Here is a 23,276-nt window from a genome sequence, read left to right as displayed (position 1 = left end):
GCATCACACATCAGCCTGTGAGTGGCATGTCCAATACACATACATGACACATACGTCATGTAGCATAGTCATGGTAAATTAGACAACTACAGTGATATGTCAGTGAATGAGTACTGTCACACATCCATGTCACATGGACATGATGAGAAGATTAATGCAGAATAGTGTTACAAAATATGCATGTGCCACACACTGCAACACTTCCAGTGTACAATAAGACAGTGATTGTACGCAGATGTACACATCAATGGTTGGTCACTTCAACATGACAGGAAACAACTATCATGTTCCACATGCAAACAGGCCCTAAAAATAAATTTCAGCAGGCCAATACTCCCTTGCCCTGAATGGTCTAATCATTAACATAACCAGGTAACTAAAGTGGCATAATGTGGGGTGTAAACAATGACAGAAGCATGTCACATGTGTGGCCTTAGGGATGAAAAACGCATATGAAAAATGGGATAATCTAAACAATCAGCCTGATTGAACACAGAAAAAAATCAGAACAATGTTGTTGCAAGATGATAATTCAAGTGCAACAGCAGTAATGTGGGGCTACTGTGGGCAGAAGGGATACTGTCATACCCAAATCAAAGGCACATGAATGTATTGGAGGAAGCACATGGGTGACCCATAACACTCAGGAGTACAAACCCTCACCTGGCACTCAATCAGAACCCATCACCCAAACAACATACACATGGATTACACACACATGCATGGGCACTCACCGGACAATGCATCGTAATCAGGTAGCGCTCCCACGACTTGGATCTGTTCCTCTGTGACGAAGGTCCCAACAACAGACTCATGTTCAGTGAGTTTGTTGTCCTCTGGTGGAGACTCACCGCCAGTCACCAGAGTAGCGGCATGCGTTGAGGCAAGCTTGTTCTTTGCTCTGTGTTTCGGGTTATTCCACCGCTTGTAGCAATCATCAGCTGTGCGCCCCACAAATCCAAGGGCACTTATGCGGTCCGCAATGGTCTGCCAGTGTGCCCTACGTTGACCAGGTGTGGTCTTGCACCCTGCAGTCACCACCATTTCGTGGCTATGTGCCGACACATAGGTCACAAGTGCATCAAGTTCGGCGTCATTAAAGCTAGGCTTCCTTGACGTGCCGGGCTGTGTAGCCGTTCTGGGGTCTCAGCCTGTAGTGCCAGAGCACCCTTCTTCCTCTTTTTCAAAGGTGGAGCGGATCCTGAGTGGCTTGCGCCGCTCTGGTCAGTAGGGGCAGAGGCGCAGGTGGACTGGGTACTGGGAGTGTGCGAAGGCACAATAACCATAGGTCTTAGTGCAGGCATTGGCTGAAGTGTGATGTTGTCAGGGGCAACGTCAGTTTGATCGACCAGGACCGACACTGTCCTGGCTGGGAGACTCAGAGCTGGGGTTAATAGAGCTGCATCTGCCCCTGCAGCCTCCCCATCCTGCCTACTTGGGGCAGCAGATGACATCGCTGCCCCAAATCCACGTGGCCTGGTGACACAAACTTGCACTGGCACATGTGGCTTAGACTTGCTGACCTGGAAGTCAGCCTGGGAGTCATCCTGTGCCGGGTCAGGTGCCACAATGGGCTGGTCCAACAAGGGCTGAGCTGGGATGGTGTCAGCCACGTTTCCCTCAACCATGGGGGGGAGCATGGGTGTCCCTGATTGGTCCTCCACACATGGGGGTCTACGGGCACCCTGCAAATCCTGGCCACGTCCCCTACTGTGCCCACCACGCCCACCTTTTGGAGGTCGGCCACCTTTGCCTCCATTACCACTTGGTCGCCTCCCAACCATGGCACTGATGTTGTTGTGCGTATGGGAGTTGCAGTAAACAATTGTCCTGGGCAATTGGGGGTGAAAGGGGTAGGGTACTAGATGGAATTCATGCCCTAGTGCTCTAGCAAGGCTGTCTGTGACCCCTGGGGGAAGATGACGGGTCACACAATGCACAGGCACCCCGAAAACAAAAAAGTAATGTGCACGCAACCCCTCTTAGACCACGTGCATTGAAAAATGAACCCGCACTACGCTGTGGCACCCAGAAACACAAAAATAGGTGTACGCATGTTACAGGCAGCCTACAATGACCTCTGAAGGGGTACGCGACAACCGTGGCTTGCACAGTTGGTAAATGTGTGCGCGACTCACCATCAGCCTGGAAAAAGAACGTGAAAAAAAGCGCATGTTCGCGTTGGCAACACCCCCACCAAAAGAAGAATTGTACGCTGTCTGAGGAGACAGGACAAATGAAAAAGTGAACTCTGTTTGAGGAAACAGGCCCAACAAAAAAAATTAACGCTGTCAGAGGTAACTGGGAGTACGAACTTGAAACGCTGTGAAGTAATCGCGTGTGAACCGACAAGAAGTACAGAATGCACCCACTCGATCTCTACACGCAAAGCACGGACAAGGAAATGGGGTCCTACACGTACCTTTTAAGGCGGCCCACGCGTACAGCGTCACTTACGCGTGTACACACTAAGGCCCTTTCCTCCAATTACACTAGCTGACACTCGGATGTGCAGTTTTTGGACGTGTACGATGAACATGCACCCGTGTTGATGGAAACGTCCGTGCGCGTCATGTCACAGACACGTAGGCCCTTTCCTCGGATTACACACATTCACACGCGGACGTGAAGTATTTTCACGCGCCATGAGCCACTATGGCCACATCACGAGGGAAACGCCTGCGCGCGTCACGTCACAGACTCGCTTACGTGCTAAGGGTCTTTGGTCCAATGAAACCGCATACGTGTGCTGACACACTTACGCGGTAAGGGCCTTTCCTCGAATTACATGCAGACGTGCAAGATTTTCACGTGCCAAATCACTTCGTATCAAGCTGGCCGTGCAACAACACACGGAAGACCACGCTCCTGCCCAGAGGCTGAATTACAGCCCCCCAGAGCCCCGAGCACGCTCCCACCTGCCATCTGCTGCTGCCTGCCTGCCTGCTGCCCACGTGCCCTGCTGTTTGCTGCCTGCACATCATCCATCAGCAGGGGGGCAGTTGTTGTGACCACCCCTGCTGGAACTGAAGACTCCCGACTCCACAGCCCAGCCCACGGACCCAGTTGCCCACCCACACCTGCCTCTGGGGTTGCCATGTCGGGCACACCAAGATCTGGCACCACTGGCAACCCCCAGCCAGAGAGGCAGAGGGCCACCAGCTTCAGTGCCAGGGATGTTGGTGTCCTGGTGGAGCAAGTCGTGGGGCAGTATGATGTCCTCTTTGGAAGTTCTCGCGCCGACTGTGAATGATGGACCAGGATCTGGATGGACATCGTGCCTGCCATCAACATGGACGGGGTGCCAGTCCGCGACTTCAAACATGTCAAGAAGCCGGAAGGACTTCAGGTCCAGGACTCTCGACAAATCCCGGTGCCTCTTGAAGGCATCGGATGCCAAGGGGCGCCGGGGCCACCTGTCCGATCACCGAATGAGGGTCCTGGAACGCATATGCCCAGCGCTTCATGTCCAGGTCCTTGAGAGGCAGACCCGTCTGGAGTCGAGCGATAAGTGTACATTCATACTGATTGGACGCTGTGCATGTCGTGGTGTGCCAGTAGTGTGCAGGTTGCACATGTGTTTTTGTAGGGCCATGTATGGATGTGTATGTACAGGGGCGTGCGGCTGACACATGCGAGTCCTGTCATGTGTGAGACACATGGATGGTGTATGTGTGGGTAAGCATGCAGGCCAAATGCAGATGTGGGAGCACACGTTTGAATTACTGTGTATGTACGTTGGCATGGTTGTGGTGTCACACATGGATGTTTGTTCCAGCTGCATGTATCTGCACTGTGTACATGTGCATGTGTGTGTATTTGACAAGTGTACAACTGTGATGCAACATGGATGCATGTGGCACTGACATGTAGAAGGCTGAATGCCAGATGTGATATGGATGGCGATCTCATCACTCTGACAGTTGGTGGACATGCACACACGCATTTAAGTGTGTTGGTGTGTGTGCATGTGTTGTGTACTCCCTGTGTTTCATGTGACATCAGGCGCACCTTCGGATGCTGATGCTGTTGTATGTGTATGGATGGTGCTGCCTGGTGCAATATTGCTGTGGAATTGCTCATGTGTGTGAGTAGAAATGACATGTGTGTCAGGGAGTGTGATGCCATGTCTGAAGTTTGACACTGCCACTCATGTACAACTGTCATGTGTGTATCAGTCCATTGTACAGTGCCCTGATGCCTGTGTTCTATCTCTCCCTGTCTGCAGCGTCAACTGATGAAGAGGGTGGAGAGGGTGCTGTGGAGCAAAGTTGCAGGGATCGCACCACCAGTGTCACGACCCTCAGCCCTGACCCTCACTGACAAGCCCACAAGCCAGGTGGGATCAGGGCTCGGATCTTTAATAAGGCCAGACTTCCACTTTTCAATCCCTCTTGGGGCCAGTCCTGGCACCTTTGGTGCCAGGCTCATCAGTTGGGAGAGGCATCTGCTTAAGGGACTATTTTATTAAGGCTTTCAGCCAAAATGGAGGCATCCACATAGCTAGGTTCCTAGAACCAAGCTATGCGGTCTACTGTTTTGGGTGTGATGGCCTAGGGACTATTTTACCTGGACTACTTTACAGTGGCTATTTAAACCACACCCGAACAAGAACACACGCTTCACGTTACTTTGCTTCTAGCAACGTGACGCTCACCGTTTCCAGCTTCTCTTGAACCCGACGAATTCCGGACCTGCAGAAAAAACAAAGAAACTTTGTTAGCAGCAGAATCTTACCTGCAATCTTCATCCATCTCTGCTCACAGCTCCTGGGCAACTCTGTTGGAGGAGTTCGCCGCCCGAATCAAGGGACCAGAGAAAAGGAGAAAGACCTTATTAACGGAGGCACTAGAGACATTACAACCATAAAAGCGCTTAAGGAATTACCTGGCTGGCTACTTCTCAACCGGCACTGCTCCGGAAACCCCATCTGCGCTGGGTACTCTCTGCGACCTACAAAAGGGACAAAAACAGGTCAGTGAGTACAAGGCATCGCTGCGCTACGCAAAGCGCCTCCTTACCGCATCATAGCGCTATAGCGCGCCATCACCTCCCAGTGAGAACCAGCACATCCTATTCTCTGAGTGGACACTCCACGCCCCTAGAGGGCATAAAAGAGACATTAGAACAGACAAAAGGCATGCAAGAAATACGACGCCATTAATTGCAATAAGACCTACCTGAAAGAAACTAAAGGGGCTGCAGTCAGTGAAGTAACTGGACCGCCAGCGCCCACAAAAGCCAACGTGCCCCTGCCCAGAGAGCAGGAGAGAGAGCCCACCGATTCCGGCAACCAGGTGAGGGGCTGGAAATATAAGGAGGTGGGGGATTAAACTGCTTACCTCGGCCGCCCAGTCCTGACATAGTCTTCATTTTCCAAGCAGAATTCTCTCGACACTGAGGCCACAGGGGAACCATCAGGAAGGGCATCAGCGACCAGCTGGCTGGGTGGCGTCCCCGTGGATACCAGGTGAACGTAACAGAACACGAAGCCTCACATAAATAATCCACCTGGGCGCCATGGAAACATCAGAAATTGACCAATAGGCCCAATTGTTGGGGGACCTTCGTGCTGAGGTTCATTCAGCTCGACAAGAGACTAATGCACTCCGGAGAGACTTAATAGTGACCAGGGAGCGCACCGACGAAATCAGCAGACAATTCTTGCAATCGCAAGCAGGGCAGACTCCTCTGCCTGGGGGAAATCCGCTGAAGCAAACTCCTGTTTCCCCATCTCATGCCCCCACACCAGTACAGATCACGCTGCCTGGAACAGTTCCCCTATCACCACCAGAAAGGTTTTCAGGGGACCCACGGAAGTATGCAACATTTATAAATCAGTGTCGCCTTCATTTCCTTTGTCGCCCTGGGGCATTTCCCAATGACCAATCTCGGGTAGCTTTCATCCTTTCATACTTGAGTGGAAGCGCAGCAGATTTGTCAGTGCCGTTAGTGACCCATAACAATCTGTTGTTACAGGACTATGGGGGGTTCCAGAGAGAGATGGAAAAACTGTTTGCTCGCCATACCCATGAACAAGCAGTGGATAACAAACTTTTCTCCTTCCGGCAGGGAAACCAAGACTTGTTAACATATATTGTAACCTTCAATAGACTGGTGGCTGAAGTCAGGTGGCCAGAGAACAAAAGAACCACGTTATTCCATTGAGGCTTAAGAGGTGAATTAAAGGACGTCTTGGCCCAGGTAGTTGATCCTCCCAGAGACTGTACCGAATTCATAAATCTAGTCGTGCAGCTAGATCATCGTTTGCAGGACAGAAAAGCAGACCGGTCCAAAGCAGACTCACGGATAGTTTATGTTCGGCCTAAAGACAATGCACCACGGGGGGCAGACAACACCGTAGAACCCATGCAGATCGGAGGATTACGACCTCCATTAACAAATCAAGAGCAGGAAAATAGGAGACAACAGCAACTTTGTTTGTATTGCGAAAACCAGGACATTTCCTGAAAGACTGACCAATTAAACCCCTTAGGAGAACAGTTGGGGCCACAGAAAAGGATGAAGGTAAGGAATCGGAAAACTACCAAGCTCGGCAACCGTAGAGGTCAGTTTGTCGAGTGATGAAAAAGAGCCACTGACCTCACACTTTGCGATACCCGTGATCTTAATAAATCATCAACAATCGTCAAAGATGCATGCCGCAGAAGCGTACTTCGACAGCGGAGCAGTTTGGAACTATATAGATCAAGAGTTGGCAGCAGAGATGGTGCTCCCTTTGTGTTCTAAATCTACCAGGGACAAGGTGATGACCGTGGATGGGACGCAAATCGCCTCCGGGCCAGTAACCCAGTGCACAGCAGTAGTAACCTTGCTGTGCCAGGATGGTCATCGGGAGTGTATTTCATTCGATCTAATAAAGGCACCTCAATTCCGGTTGATACTAGGGATGCCATGGTTGGTTGCTCACAACCCTTTGATAGACTGGCGGGCACGAAAATTAACCTTCTCCAGCAACTGCTCCATAACCTGCTATTCCCCTGACCCGAAACCCGACTCCTGTGGCTCCAAAACTTCCAGTATTAAAGCCTCTACCTTGGGAGTAACTAATACTTTGTCAGATGAATATCATGACTTTCAGGATGTATTCCAAAAAGACCAGGCTAACACATTGCCGCCGCATAGGCCTTATGATTGTCAAATCGACTTTGTTCCTGGGGCCCAAATCCCATGCGGGCGGATTTACGCTCTCACCGAGCCAGAAAACCTTCACCTGAAAACCTATTTGGACCAGTACCTCGCAAACGGCTTCATCCGCCCATCTAAGTCTCCAGCAGCCAGTCCTTTGTCCTTCGTACCAAAAAAGGAAGGGGACTTGAGGACCTGTATTGATTATCGTGCAATGAACCAGATAACTGTGAAGAACCGCTACCCCTTGCCCCTTATCCCGGAAATGCTAGACCAAGTCAAAGATGCCCAGATCTATACCAAATTAGACCTTCGGGGAGCATACCACCTGATCCGGGTCAGAAGTGGAGATGAGTGGAAAACCACTTTCCGTACCAAATATGGCTTGTTTGAATATCAAGTCATGCCCTTTGGCTTGTGTAACGCGCCTGCAGCGTTTCAATATTTCATGAATGATGTCTGGAGAGAACTGATTGACGTTTGCGCCTTAGTATACATAGATGACATCTTGATCTTCTCAGCCTCAAAACAAGATCATATCAGGCATGTTCGTTCAGTCCTCACCAAGCTCCGCCAACATCGTTTGTACGCAAAGCTGGAAAAATGCTTTTTTCACGTCACCGAAGTAGAATTCCTCGGTTTCATCCTTTCGCCGAAAGGCATAAGAATGGACGTGCATAAAGTGGACACAATTTTAAAATGGGCATCACCACCATCTCTGAAGGGAATACAGAGCATGCTAGGCTTTGCAAACTTTTACCGCCGGTTTATTCCAGACTTCTCTCAGGTGGTGCACCCGATCACGGTATTGCTACGAAAAAGCAATAAAAAGTTCGCTTGGACTGAGGAAGCGGAAAAAGCCTTCCAGGAAATAAAACAAAGTTTCACCTCTGCTCCCATCCTGCGGCACACCCATGTCCAGACCTCCCTTATGTCGTAGAGACCGATGCTTCCAGTATGGCGATGGGAGCGATCCTGTCACAGAGGGACCCAGAAACCGGCCAGCTGCATCCTGTGGCCTTCTGGTCGAAAAAGTTTTCACCTCCGGAACTAAATTCCGCTATCACGGATAAAGAACTCCTAGCCATCAAGTCCGCTTTTAAGGCGTGGTGGCACTATTTTCTGGGAGCTAGACACACCATTACAGTGGTCACTGACCACCGGAACCTGCAATATCTCAAAACAGCCAAAACCCAGTCTTCACGCCAGTTACGGTGGGCCCTCTTCTTCGCCGAATATGACTACGTAATCACCTTTCGACCTGGGGTCAAGAATGGGAAAGCTGACGCCTTATCTCGAATGGGTATTGATGAAACAGTGTATACAACTCCAGACCCGGTACCCATCATACCTGAAGACTAACTGTTGGGCATCACAACAACCTTATCACAAGCCAAATTACGGGACACAATTCGTCAGTCAATGAACCCGGATGCTTTCCTTGCATGGCAAACTCAGGGCGAGCAGCATTGCATCAAGGAAAAGTTACCTTACTTTGGAGATCGGCTATATGTACCCTAGAAGGAGTTGCAACAGCATATCATTTCAGATTATCATGACTCCCTGATTGAAGGACACCCTGGAATCTCTAAAACGTTAGCCAAGGTAGAGAAGAACTTTTGGTGGCCTTCCTGGCGTAAGGACATTGTTCAGTATGTTCAATCATGCGGCGTCTGCGCACAAAACAAATCACAGAAACAGAAACCATCGGGTCTCCTACAACCACTGGACATCCCTCCCGCTCCATGGCACACTCTTTCCCTCAACTTTATCACGTATCTGCCACCAAGTCAAGTCTTTAACACCATTCTTGTAATCGTGGATTTGTTCTCAAAGATGGCACATTCTATTCCTCTTAAAGGCCTCCCGGACGCATCCACTCTAGCAGGAGTATTTCTGGAAAACATTGTAAAGCTGCATGGCTTTCCATCAGTTCTGGTCTCCGATCGAGGCAGCCAATTTATATCCAATTTTTGGAGAAAATGTTGTGCGATGGTTCAGATTGACGTCCGGCTATCCACCAGTCACCACCCCCAGACAGACGGCCAAACTGAGAGGACCAACCAAACCCTCGAGCAGTATTTGCAGTGTATGCTGCACCATGAATTAAGAGATTGGAAGGATTTACTGAGGATAGCCGAGTACGCATATAACAACTCCGTACATTCTAGCGCAGGCCAAACTCCCTTTTACACCTTGTATGGCAGACATTCACGTACGTCAGAACTGGACCTTCCTACCAGCTTGGAAATGCCCGCAGTAAAGACTCTTCATACAACCATCACTCAGGCGTTCAGAAAGGCAAAGGAACATCTTATTCATGCCAAAGAAAAACAAAAGCACTTCGCCGAGCAGCATCGGAAAAAGGCTCCAGACTATCAAGTAGGAGACCAGATTTGGTTAGCCGCCAAATACGTCCCATCAAAGGGGCCCGGACCTTCCAACCTCGATATTTGGGACCCTATACCATCAAGGCAATTATCAACCCAGCCGCTGTCAAGTTAAATCTACCACCTAATCTACAAATCCATCCAGTAGTCCATGTATCCCTCTTAAAACCAGTACAACCCAGTACACAGATCAAAGCACCACCTCAACCTATACTAGTAGATGGAGAACCAGAATTCAAAGTCAAAGGCATCCTGGACTCTAAGTACTCTAGAGCCAAATTGTACTATCTCGTCGACTGGAAAGGATTTGGGCCTCAAGATAGGTCCTGGGAACCCAGTGAAAACATTCATGCACCAAGTCTGATCGAGAAGTTTCATCAAAACTTCCCAACCAAACCTGGACCAGGGAGAAGACGCACCTTGGGAGGGGCCTTGGTGGGGAGTGCTGTCACGACCCTCAGCCCTGACTCCCACTGGCAAGCCCACAAGCCAGGTGGGATCAGGGCTTGGATCTTTAATAAGGCTAGACTTCCACTTTTCAAGCCCTTTGGGGCCAGTCCTGGCGCCTTTGGCGCCAGGCTCATCAGTTGGGAGAGGCATCTGCTTAAGGGACTATTTTATTAAGGCTTTCAGCCAACATGGAGGCATCCACATAGCTAGGTTCCTAGAACTAAGCTATGCGGTCTAGTGTTTTGGGTGTGGAGGCCTAGGGACTACTTTACCTGGACTACTTTACAGTGGCTATTTAAACCACATCCGAACAAGAACACACGATTAGCGTTACTTTGCTTCTAGCAACGTGACGCTCACCGTGTTCAGCTTCTCGCGAACCCGACAAATTCCGGACCTGCAGAAAAAAACAAAGAAATATTGTTAGCAGCAGAATCTGATCTGCAATCTTCATCCATCTCTGCTCACAGCTCCTGGGCATTTCTGTTGGAGGAGTTTGCCGCCCGAATCGAGGGACCAGAGAAAAGGAGAAAGACATTATTAACGTAGGCACTAGAGACATTACAACCATAACAGCGCTTTAGGACTTACCTGGCTGGCTACTTCCCGACCGGCACTGCTCCGGAAACCCCATCTGCGCTGGGTACTCTCCACGACCTACAAAAGGGACAAAAACAGGTCAGTGAGAACAAGGCATCGCTGCGCTACACAAAGCTTCTCCTTACCGCATCATAGCGCTATAGCGTGCCATCACCTCCCAGTGAGAACCAGCACATCCCTTCCTCTGAGTGGACACTCCACACCCCTAGAGGAGAAAAAGAGACATTAGAACAGACAAAAGGCATGCAAGAAATATGACGCCATTCATTGCAATAAGACCTACCTGAAAGACACTACAAGGGCTGCAGTCAGTGAAGTAACTGGACCGCCAGCGCCCACAAAAGCCAACGTGCCCCTGCCCAGAGAGCAGGACGGAGAGCCCAACGATTCCGGCAACCAAGTGAGAAGGGAACCTGGAGGGGCTGGAAATATAAGGAGGTGGGGGATTAAACTGCTTACCTCGGTCGCCCAGTCCTGACATAGTCTTCATTTTCCAAGCAGAATTCCCTCGACACCAAGGCCACAGGGGAACCATCAGGAAGGGCATCAGCAACCAGCTGGCTGGGTGGCATCCCCGTGGATACCAGGTGAGCGTAACAACCAGCTGGAGACGCAAGGCCCGGCTCTCCTCCCAGATTGTCATCTCTTCGGGGAGTGAGGAGTCTGGTGCCGTGTCCCAGGCCGCACTGTCGAGGGTAGGTCCAAAGGGCGGAGGGTGGAGATGGACTCCTCGGCAGCAGAAGGGGCAACTGAGACCCCACAGCACAGGCACTGACGGAGGAAGATGGCATGGAGTCATCCAGTTTGGTGGGGGGTTTGGAGGAGGAGGAGGCCGTGGAAGGGACACACACGGGGTCTGGAGGTGGGGATTCCACTGGCACAGTGCAGTGCAGGGTCAGGGACAGGAGGCAGCACAGACTGCCGCGGAAGTGCCTGTGTGTAATCCTGTCCCTGATCCTGTGACTGCATCATCCGGCACCAGCAGGGATGCCTACGTCCAGACCCGTTTTCACGGAGGGGATGGGCACACAACAACTGGCCTTCCTCTCCCTGCGGACGTGGCTATCAACGGGGCATGCGAGTTGACCTGCTGTGTTTCCATGAAGACACTGCACGTCATCTCGGATGCCTCTTTGACCGCGTTGACCTACTGGGACGGGTCACCAGTGCTGGATTCCTCTGTGTGCTGGACCTTCTTGCGACCCCCTCCTCACTTGAACCCCCGACACGCCAGTCGTCTTCCATGCCATCTTCCCACCCATGTATCACCTGGGTACCCTGTGGAGCTGCCTCTGACCCAGCGGCCAGGCTGGTGGAGGCCACATCCCTGCCACAGTCGGGAGTTGGACGTCCAGCAGGGGTGGCCACCACGACAACTGCACCCCAGCCGGAGGAGGATGTGCAGACAGCAAGAGCCAGGGCACAGGCACAGGCACAGCAGCAGCAGCAACATGGTGGGAGCAATGATGGCTCCGGGCCTTCAACATTGGAGGGGCAGCCATCGGCCAGAGGACAGGAGGACCCAGGATTGGAAGTGTCTTCCGTGTGGCAGCAGTTGGGCCATGCCAAAGATGCGGAGTGGCAGCAGGCAGAAGACGCACGGCTCACAAACGTCAGGGCAGAGAACTCCATGCAGAGGGCACTGAGGCGGGCCAAGTGCCTTGAGGCAATTCGCAGGGAGTTGGAGGCCAACATGTCATCGTCCCTGCGAAACCTCGGGGCCATGGAAGAGGACCGCCTCAAGGACATTGAGCGGGAGTTCGATGATGCCCTGGCCCGGGAGATCCAAAAATTAGCCGTCGGACTAACCCGCTGCCATCTTAAATAGTTAGTTAGTTAGTGTTAGGTTTCATTTTGGTTTTCATTTTTTTTTTGGGGTGCTTGGACAATACCCCACATTTTTGTATATAGTTCTTCATTAGTTAGTGTATTTTTGTAGGTTTCATTTGGACAGTTGGGCTCATGGACCCAGGATTTCATCCTTTTAAATAGTTGGAGTGTGGATTAGTCGGCATTTTCTTTTTTGATTTTTCCATGGAGAAATGGATTTTACTTTTTAATTTCTGTTTGGAATTGCTTTGTTGGAAGGAGACTTTGGAGACATTTTTGATTTCATATATTTTGGATTATGATTTCCTTCTCTTATCATTATGTGACATTCTGCATTATTTTCCTTATGTCCATTGTTTGGTATTTGATTTTCTTTCACCACATTTTTTGTTCAATACATTTGTTCCCGTTCTTCAATGTGTGGTATTCTCTCATTGGTTTCATGCATGTCACGATGTGGGTTTTCACATTCACTGGCACCAATTGTGTGTGTGTGACGGACATGTGTTGATGTACATACATGCCATTTGGGTTGTTTCATGTAATGGGCATTTGAATGTGGGGTGTATGTTATGCTTGGTTGGTTATTGGGAAGAGGTGGCATGCCGTGGGATTTTGGTGGCCATGAGGGCCATGATTGTGGGTCATGTTGACATGTTGGGGGGGAATGAGTGGGGGCTTGCTGGTTGGTACCCCTCACTGATGGGGTGTGGGGGTACTGGGGGACATGAGTGGGACATGAGTGGGGGCCTGCTGGCAGGTGCCCCTCACTGATGGGGTGTGGGGGTGCTGGGGGACATGAGTGGGGGCCTGCTGGCAGGTGCCCCTCACTGAAGGGGGGTGGGGGTGCTGGGGGACATGAGTGGGACATGAGTGGGGGCCTGCTGGCAGGTGCCCCTCACTCAAGGGGGTTGGGGGTGCTGGGGGACATGAGTGGGTGCCTGCTGGCAGGTGCCCCTCACTGATGGGGGGTGGGGGTGCTGGGGGACATGAGGGGGGGCCTGCTGGCAGGTACCCCTCACTGATGGAGGGTGGGGGTGCTGGGGGACATGAGTGGGACATGAGTGGGGGCCTGCTGGCAGGTGCCCCTCACTGATGGGAGTGGGGGTGCAGAGGGACATGAGTGGGACATGAGTGGGGGCCTGATGGCAGGTGTCCCTCACTGATGGGGGGTGGGGGTGCTGGGGGACATGAGTGGGGGCCTGCTGGCAGGTGCCCCTCACTGAAGGGGGTGGGGGTGCTGGGGGACATGAGTGGGACATGAGTGGGGGCCTGCTGGCAGGTGCCCCTCACTGATGAGGGGTGGGGGTGCTGGGGGACATGAGTGGGACATGAGTGGGGGCCTGCTGGAAGGTGCCCCTCACTGATGGGGGGTGGGGGTGCTGGGGGACATGAGTGGGACATGAGTGGGGGCCTGCTGGCAGGTGCCCCTCACTGATGGGGGGTGGGGGTGCTGGGGGAAATGAGTGGGGGCCTGCTGGCAGGTGCCCCTCACTGATGGGGGGTAGGGGTGCTGGGGGACATGAGTGGGGGCCTGCTGGCAGGTGCCCCTCACTGATGGGGGGTGGGGGTGCTGGGGGACATGGGTGGGATATGGGTGGGGGCCTGCTGGCAGGTGCCCCTCACTGATGGGGGGTGGGGGTGCAGGGTGACATGAGTGGGACATGAGTGGCGGCCTGCTGGCAGGTGCCCCTCACTTATTGGGTCGGGGGTGCTGGGGGACACGAATTGGCACCTGCTGGCAGGTGCCCCTCACTGATGGGGGATGGAGGTACTGGAGGACATGAGTGGGGGCCTGCTGGCAGGTGCCCCTCACTGATGGGGGGTGGTGGTCCTGGGGGACATGAGTGGGACATGAGTGGGGGCCTGCTGGCAGGTGCCCCTCACTGATGGGGGGTGGGGGTGCTGGGGGACATGAGTGGGGGCCTGCTGGCAGGTGCCCCTCACTGATGGGGGATGGGGGTGCTGGGGGACATGAGTGGGGGCCTGCTGGCAGGTGCCCCTCACTGATGGGGGTGGGGGTGCTGGGGGACATGAGTGGGGACCTGCTGGCAGGTGCCCCTCACTGATGGGGGGTGGGGGTGCTGGGGGACATGAGTGGGGGCCTGCTGGTAGGTGTCCCTCACTTATGGGAGGTGGGGGTGCTGGGGGACGTGAGTGGGGGCCTGCTGGCAGGTGCCCCTCACTGATGGGGGGTGGGGGTGCTGGGCCTGCTGGCAGGTGCCCCTCACTGATGGGGGATGGGGGTCCTGGGGGACATGAGTGGGGACCTGCTGGCAGGTGCCCCTCACTGATGGGGGGTGGGGGTGCTGGGGGACATGAGTGGGGGCCTGCTGGTAGGTGCCCCTCACTAATGGGGGGTGGGGGTGCTGGTGGACATGAGTGGGGGCCTGCTGGCAGGTGCCCCTCACTGATGTGGGGTGGGGGTGCAGGGGGACATGAGTTGGTAATCACTAGTGCAACGTGCCACGTGCCCTGGCTGGGGGGCATAGCCATGGTGGACGGGCTGCCTGCAGGACATGTCCATGGGTGCAGGGTAGTCCCCTGTGGTGTGGGCTGCCTGCAGGAGCCGTGGAGGGGGTAGAGGGGACACCTGGGAGGACCCACACTGCCAATTCACGTGTAGGACTCCCCGCGCACCACACTGGATACACGTAACCCGCTCTGACAGCAAAATCGCATGTGAAACCTCCCGCGCACCCCAGTAATACACGTACCCCGCTCACACAGGGCCAATCGCGTGTGAAACCTCCCGCGCACCCCAATAATACACGTACCCCGCTCGCACAGGGCCAATCGCATGTGAAACCTCCCGCGCACCCCAGCAATACACGTACCCCGCTCGCACAGGGCCAGTCGCGTGTGTTAGTTCCCGCGCACCCCAGTAACACATGTATCCCGCTCGCACAGGGCCAATCGCGTGTGAAAGTTCCTGCGCACCCCAGTAACACACGTACCCTGCTCGCACAGGGCCAATTGCGTGCAAAAGTTCCCACGCACACCAGTAATACACGTACTCCGCTCGCACAGGGCCAATCGCGTGTGAAAGTTCCCGCGCACCCAGTAACACATGTACCCCTCTCACACAGTGCCAATCGCGTGGGAAACTCCCCACACCGGGGTGTACATGTATTCGAAGGGGTGCACGGGAAGTTTTACTGGCGTTTTTGTGGTTTGGGGCCTGTGCACCATGTACAGGATTTGTGCGCTGTGCATGGCGCACAGGGAGGGGTTGGGGGCGTAACTGGCGTTGCTGCAGGGTCGCTGCGCCACTCTGCACCACTGCTGCTTTTGGATGCTAAAACACATGAATACGCTGTGCGCGGAAATGGATTTTAGCACACGCGGCTGGTGCAGAAAGTCGCACGTGCACATTGTGCGCCAGCCATGTGCGCCACTTGTGCGCTGAATTCTATGAATTACCCTGTTGGTTGGTATTAAACAACAAAGATCAATCACAGGCAGTTGATCAATCGAGTGGGGTAAGCTAGGTTGAACATTTTTTTAAGTAAATATAATGCCGATAGCAATGGACCTTTAGGAGTGGACGGTTCCTTCTCCCAATCGCCACCTCACGCTTTTGATCACTTTGACATAGAAATAATAATCAGTAAGTTAAAGAACTTGAGAGCAAGTGGCCCCGATGGAGTAACTAATGGAATATTTAAGAACAATCCTGTCCTTTGGGCAGACATGTTGTTTCATATGTTCAACCATGTAACATCAGATTACATTTGTCCCGTGCCCTGGTTGGATTCTATACTTGTCCTCCTTTTTAAAAAGGGGAATCGAGCAGAACCATTGTGATATAGAGAAATTTCCATTATCAACACCTCATCAAAAGTCTTTGCCATCCTGGTACTCAAGGAACTAACATCTTGGGCAAATAAGATCAATTTAGTCAGCCCAGTGCAGACTCGCTATAGAAAGGACGTTGGCACCATAATTAGTGGCTGAGCATTGAAGGCTTGTCTGTCAGAGGTAGGGTATCACTCTGGGTGTAATCTATACGTAGCAGCGATAGATCTACCCTCTGTGTTTGACAACGTCAATATTTCTAGACTGTGGTCCAAACTACTGAAATTGGATATCTATCCCTCTTTGTTAGCAATGTTCCAACTGTTTTACTCCAACAACTTCACAAGAGTGAAATTGAACATCTTGGGGGAATTATCAAGAAAAATCCCATTGAAAAAAGGTGTATGTCAGGGCTGCGTGCTGGTCCCCACACTTTTCAATTTCTATCTGGCGGATTTTTGGCAGGCAAGCAAAGAGTGGGGAGGATGTGTGCCCACGTGGCCGGGACTGAAATTGAGGTGCATTGCATATGTTGACGATACCCTCCTTATGGATTATACCCATGCAGGTTTAAAACAACAACTTGATGGGGTAGATAAGTACTTGAAAGAAAATTCACTGAAAATAAATACTGCTAAATCTTACGTAATGGTCAGTATCACAAAGAAAAAAAAATACAGGGATTACACATGGAAATTGAACAACTCCATTATCAGCGAGTCCATACGATTCAGTACTTAGGCTATTAGATCGTAGTAAAGAAACAAAGCAAAATAGAAATCGCATCATGTTTGTCACTCTTAAAAATGATAAAGTGACGACATACCCGAACCATTGAGTTACCAGTCTTGGTATGAGGACGGACTTGAACGAGCTGGTCAGCTATGGAGAAACAAGCCCTTTATAACTATACAAGAACTCGAGGACACACTCAATATAGGCCCATTATCTGTCTTCCAATACTTAAAGCTGAAGGGGGTAATGTCACAGGAGAAATGGAAGGACCAGTTACAGAGGGATCTCACGCCCTTCAAAAGAATTCTGGACACTTGCACCAGCTCCAGAGGCCTGATAAGCTCTATGTATAATGCCTTGATAACAGTCAACATAGCCCCCTAGATCAATCTGAGGAACAGATGGGAAGCCGATTTGTGTAGACCCATCCCTGAAGAGATATGGTTGTGCATATGTAGACAGACGGCCAAATCATCAATATCATGTCAGTATAAACTCCACGCACTCAAACTTCTCTACAGGTGGCAGTACGACCCGCTCAGACTTGCTAGAATGTATCAAGGAGCCAGCCCGCAATGCTGAGAGGCTGTGGCCAAAATGCAAGTTATTGGCACATGTGGTGGGGCTGCAAAAGGTCCAGGCTTATTGGGATGAGGTTCTCAGTTGGATCAAGGATCTAGATGAAGAAGAAAGGGAGACACACCCCCTACTGGTCCTCTTCGGTCTAATTGAAGAAGAAGAAGCAATTCTAAAAGCCCCCAAGATGATTTTGGGGCTCCTGCTGGCTGCAAGGGCCTGTTTTACAATGGCCTGGAAAAGACCAACCCTCCCCACCAAGGTGGAATGGGTGAATGTCGCCCGAAACATCTTTAGAATGGAGAATCTGACCATTGCCCTACATGGACATGGTGCCTCTAATGAAAACTAATGGGCAGGCTTCCGTGCAAAATACATCACATGAGAGACTGTGTGCATAACGCTCCAGTATGATCCCAATGAATTATCTGATACCTGTACATGTGACAAGCTGTTTTTGTTCATCACGAATACTCATGCCTATTGTTGCCTCTTGATCTCTGCAAAAGACTATAATATGAACCAAGAGAGCAGATCCTGTTTTCATTTTGGACACAGATAGAACGGGGGGGGGGTTGGTATTTTGAGATGTTCCTGTTACCATTTTAAAACATATCACGCTCCTTTGCTGCTTCTTTCGCATTACATGTTTTTCCTTTTTGTTTCTGCTCTCAAGAGAATTGTGCAATTTTCAACTGTAAAACCAATAAAATTGAAATTAAAAAAAAAAATGATAAAGAGCAAATTGTGTGCTTATTCTTTGATTCCGCTAATAGAGTATTATAAAGCAAAGGTTTTGCATTTCGTCTTTTTGGGTGGGTACTAAGGAACATCTCAAGTAGGACGTTTTTTGACATGCTTGAAGCTAAAATCCTAAAACAGGTGTTGGGGATTCCAGTTTCAGCCCCTATGAGTGCTGTCAGATTGGAATTGGGCCTTACATCTTGGTGGGTCCAGTATATTAGTAGAGGTCTACCTGTGATCCATACTCTGGACAAAACAAGTCACAATTCCTTGGGGTTTTATTTAACACCAACCAATTTTTCACAAATTGAAAAAAAAGATGTACAATTTCACCATTATGATTGACCTGGATGGTTCAGAGTCAGAAAAAGTTTTGAAAAGCTAGATAAAAAGGTGGGATACATCTATTGATCCCTTGGATTTGAGCCATTTAAATCTATACTTGGGTAAGGTACTTGTGTATCTACCATCAATCAAAGATCTTATTTAGCAAAATGTTGCAGTTCCCATTATCGTGACTGATATTTAAAATTCTGGCTCAACTGTCTGCTTATGCTGTAGGTTGTGGGTCCCAAGTTGGGTGTAACCCGTGACCTTCACAAATGCAGAATGTGTGAACCAAACTCTATTGAGTCCCTATTCCATCTAGTGATGTTGTGCCCATCATTTTCCAACCACAGGGTACGCTATTTTGAACAGTTCACTCACCCAACATTTGCAATGACATATGGCACGGATCTATGATGTCCTCACAACTGTCACTATTTATAGCTCTGGTAAAAATGCAATTTGAGATCTTTGCAGAAATTAACAGAGTGACAGAGCAAGGAATTCAGGATTTAGTCAAAGTACCCAGCGAGTATAACGCTTGATATATTTTGATTATAATCATAAGTACTAATAAAGAACACTATTATAGTATTGGTCAATCTGTGTTTTTCTTGTCCATCTTTGTGTTTGTTCTCTTCTCCTCTATGTTTCCTTATATTCTTTTCTTTCTCTTTTTCTTCTGTTCTTATATGTTTGTATACTCGAGTAAACTTTATTTATAATGTGACAAAAAGTGCAATGATTTTATAGGTTGAATCAAATGTGTGAAATGTTAAAACTGATGTATAATAAATGTTCCTTTATGGTTTGTGTAAATGTACAATGTGTACAATAAAACACAGTAAAAATTCATACAAAAATAAACAAAATAAAAAAGAATTCAGTAATTTCATGAATGGTAACATGATATAGTTTAATAACCACAAAATAAACAATGGTGATTACTAAAAAAAGAAAAAAAGATCCTAAGGCTGGCATATCCCGTCAAGGGAGAAACAATAGAGTAGGTTGATACCCATCATTATCCTGGAATGGGAGTATCTTCCTGAAGTACTTGGGAAAGAAAAATTGAGAAAGTTGGGGTGGCCCTTGCAAGTTATAGTGTGGTGCTAGGAACATTTGTGCGAGCGGGTGGGGGGCAGTGCAAGTGTCACAATACAAGCATATACAATGCAAGCTAGATAGGGAGCCATGTAGGGACCCGAACTATGAGGTCATATGAAAGCAAATTTACTTTCAACAGTTGAAACAATTTAAAAAATTGAATAGGGTTCCCAGAATTAAATCCAAGCTAAATCCTAGTTTCGTGAAAAACAAAATTTGTGAACTACAAACTAGTACACTTACTTTCTAATATACTGAGTATTTTGTGATAGTATACTTATTAGACAACCAGCAAAGGGGTTTGACAAATTTCTTAATTGCCCAATGTGCAAATATGCACTCAACAATGTCCAGATTTGTCTTACTAAGGACAATTATGAGATTAACTATTGCCGCAAGTACGTGATTTACATAATTGTATATGTAATATGTTGTATTTGGGCAGTACAATCAGAGAACTGATATACAGGATTGAAGAACCCCAGAATATGTTGGCATCATCAGACGGGAGACTTACATTGCAGGAACATTGGCGTCAGAAACACCAAAATGTTAATGATGTGTTATTTATATAGCGCCTTAATCCAAAGCGCTTTACAGAGCACATATTTACATGCAATATCACCTAACCGAAATTGGTACTCATTTATCGACCTTGGAAGGATGAAAGGCTGAGTTGACCTTGCCGGTATTCGAACCTGCGACCTGCAGACCACGTTCAGATCGCAGCAGCGAGCGCTCAACCCGCTGAGCTATCTCACTGGTTTATGACAATAAAGAAGGAATAAAGAAGGAATTAAATGTATAGGAATCAAGCAAATACTGAAGGATCAACAATGGGGAGACTGTGAGTGGATTTTAAGACAAGAAGCAAGAATGATATGTACCTTACGCAGCAAACAAGACAAACATACATTTCAGGTAAATCAACAAAAAAAAGTATGATTGCCTCACGAATGTGAAATAATATGGAGATGTCCTGTAAGAAGTAAAATAGATATTTTATTCTCTGTTTCAGTAATACAGTTTTGCCATATGAAACAATTTCAATGAAACTACCTTTCAAATGGAATGCCATGGCAGAAATATGAATGAAAAATACATTTGGATGTGTTGGATGGCAATCCAGTAACTAATACCGGGTAAATTAGCAATAGATAAAGTAATTACAATAATCAAATTAAGAACTAAATGGAGCATAAGTGTACCCATGAATTTTATTTTTGGTTACAGTAACATCAGTTAAAAATTATAAATTCAGTACACATTACCTGATGTGAACAGAAATGTATCTTACATAGGAAAGACGTTTTTAAAGGATATTAACAGTGACCAGAAAAGTAACTTATCCATTTTACACATCGACAATGGATATCAAGTTTGATTCTCCATTCTTGGTTCTTGCTTTTCTTTTTTCTTTTTCCACACATATGATATTTCATTTCTGAATCGTTCTGAATAGACACAAATGTACCATCTATTCAAGAGCATTAAAGGAACTATGAATTTGAGAATTAAAATTACAAAATGCAAAATTAGAATTAAGAATAGCTGAAATTATGTAACTTTTTTTGCTTACCTTTTCTTTCTTGTTTCTCTTTTGTCTACTTTAGCTGGATGAATTATGAAATACACTTGAATGTCAATTTGTTAGATATCAAGTCCTTTGTTTAGAAAACTCAAAGTGTTTTGTGGCAAGTTTTGACAAAGTTCTTTGACATTTTTTTGTTATCTCTAATATGCCTAGACAAAGCTTATAATGTGAAACATTTCCATGTTCACCAGTTGGTTAATGTCAGCATGAGTTAGATTTCTTTTGTACTAGACTTAATTAAATGTGAAACTATAAAGGAATCATTTATTATTTAAGTGATTGGATACTAGCAAAAAGTACCCGTTTTCCAAACGAGTTCTGTTGACAGACATGATAACACTCTCATCAATTGCTGAAAATCAATGATCCTGTAGGCTGCTGCTCAGATTTGCATATCGCTTGGTGCGCTTTGCACCCTGAAGTAAATTGCACTGAGAATGTGGCCGGCTGACATATCCCGGAGCAGGTGTTGGGGGAGGCGAGAGTTGTTATGCTGCTGCATAATGGGACCTTCTGCGTTCACTCCCTACCTGTCGCCTCTCCCTGGAATGGTGAAGTTCGTTGTGGTGCATTGTGGGGCAAATGTCTCCGAAATCAAGCATCGTATGGCCTTGAAACATGATTTTCAAGCATGCACATGTTTTTCCTTGTGTCGAGACAGGTCCTTCAATTACCATATTGATGTTGTGCCAATTTCCGGTGACTGTCTCATGTTTGAAGGTGTTGAAATCCAGTGAAAGAGGTAGACTGTACAAAAATCATGTAGCCAGTACAGTCGGGAGGTTCACAATAGGTAATTATGCACAATGTGGTGCCGATTGGTGAAAATGTGTGGAATTGTACAAGGAACAATGTTTCGCTAAGCAACAAACTGTCAAACAAATGTTTACTTTTATTAATATAGATTACCTAATAACAAACCGGCACCAGAATACAAAATTACACTTCATATAGCTCTTGGTCTGTCGAGTGTTAACAGTTCCAACTCTGGAGATGTGCAGCTGACATGGAAACAGTACTTGGGCAGGTATGACCTTCAATTATAGACCATAATTTAGGTAGGCACAATATTCTCATAATACTAATTGGGCTTCAGCAATTGAAAATGGTTTTCTCTGAGACATATTAGGTCTACCAACAACCACACCCACATTCCCATTCTTAATGGATGTACACCTACATGATATAGCTCGTGAAATTAGGTGTAAGCCTCTGCTTTACTGGATAAGACTTTGTGGTACTCATAAGCTAGAAAAATATAGGAATGCAGTGAGGGTCATTCTGTCCCAGGAGGGAAGAAGATCACTGCCATGGTGCCTGCACATTGAGAACTTGTGTCATGGAATTAATCAAGCCGAGGCATGGATAATGCCAGAATGATTCTCGCGGATAACAATAGCCTCCCTTAAAAAGGCAGTCAATTCGCTAGAAGATGCAAAGACACCAAAAAAGTACAGAATTCAACTTTACTTTGCAGGTATTGCAAAGAGGAAATTGGAGACTGGCTTTCAAAGGTACCTTGTCCTGCTTAAGCCAAAATGAATCTAGTATTTACATATTAAGTTCTGGTTAGACCCTCTCCAGTTGGCAGAAAGACGATATGTATGGGACCCACGAGTCTCTGACAAATGCTATCATTGTTTGAACAATTCAAGAACACGTTTTACATATCCTTCTAATATATCCAGTGTATCTGGACATAAGAATAATATATTTGAGACCCACATTCTTAAGTGCTGGGATTAGAAATACATCGGAAGCTATGATCATGTTTGGAAGAAGCAGTGATAATTTGATGACACATGTTGTAGCAAAATGCTTACACAGGGAATGGTTGAGGAGACAGCATCTCCTTAGCCTTGCTCCATGATTTCATGAGTTTATTAATAGTCTTTTTACGATATTTACCTTTTAATATAGCATCAACAGGCAGCATATGCATTTTTAATTCTGTATTACTCTAACAAGGAATTTAT

Source organism: Ambystoma mexicanum, chromosome 6q (assembly GCF_040938575.1).
Source record: "Ambystoma mexicanum isolate Mex_15411 chromosome 6q, UKY_AmexF1_1, whole genome shotgun sequence".
Classification (NCBI taxonomy): Eukaryota; Metazoa; Chordata; class Amphibia; order Caudata; family Ambystomatidae; genus Ambystoma; species Ambystoma mexicanum.
This window is presented reverse-complemented; position numbering follows the sequence as displayed.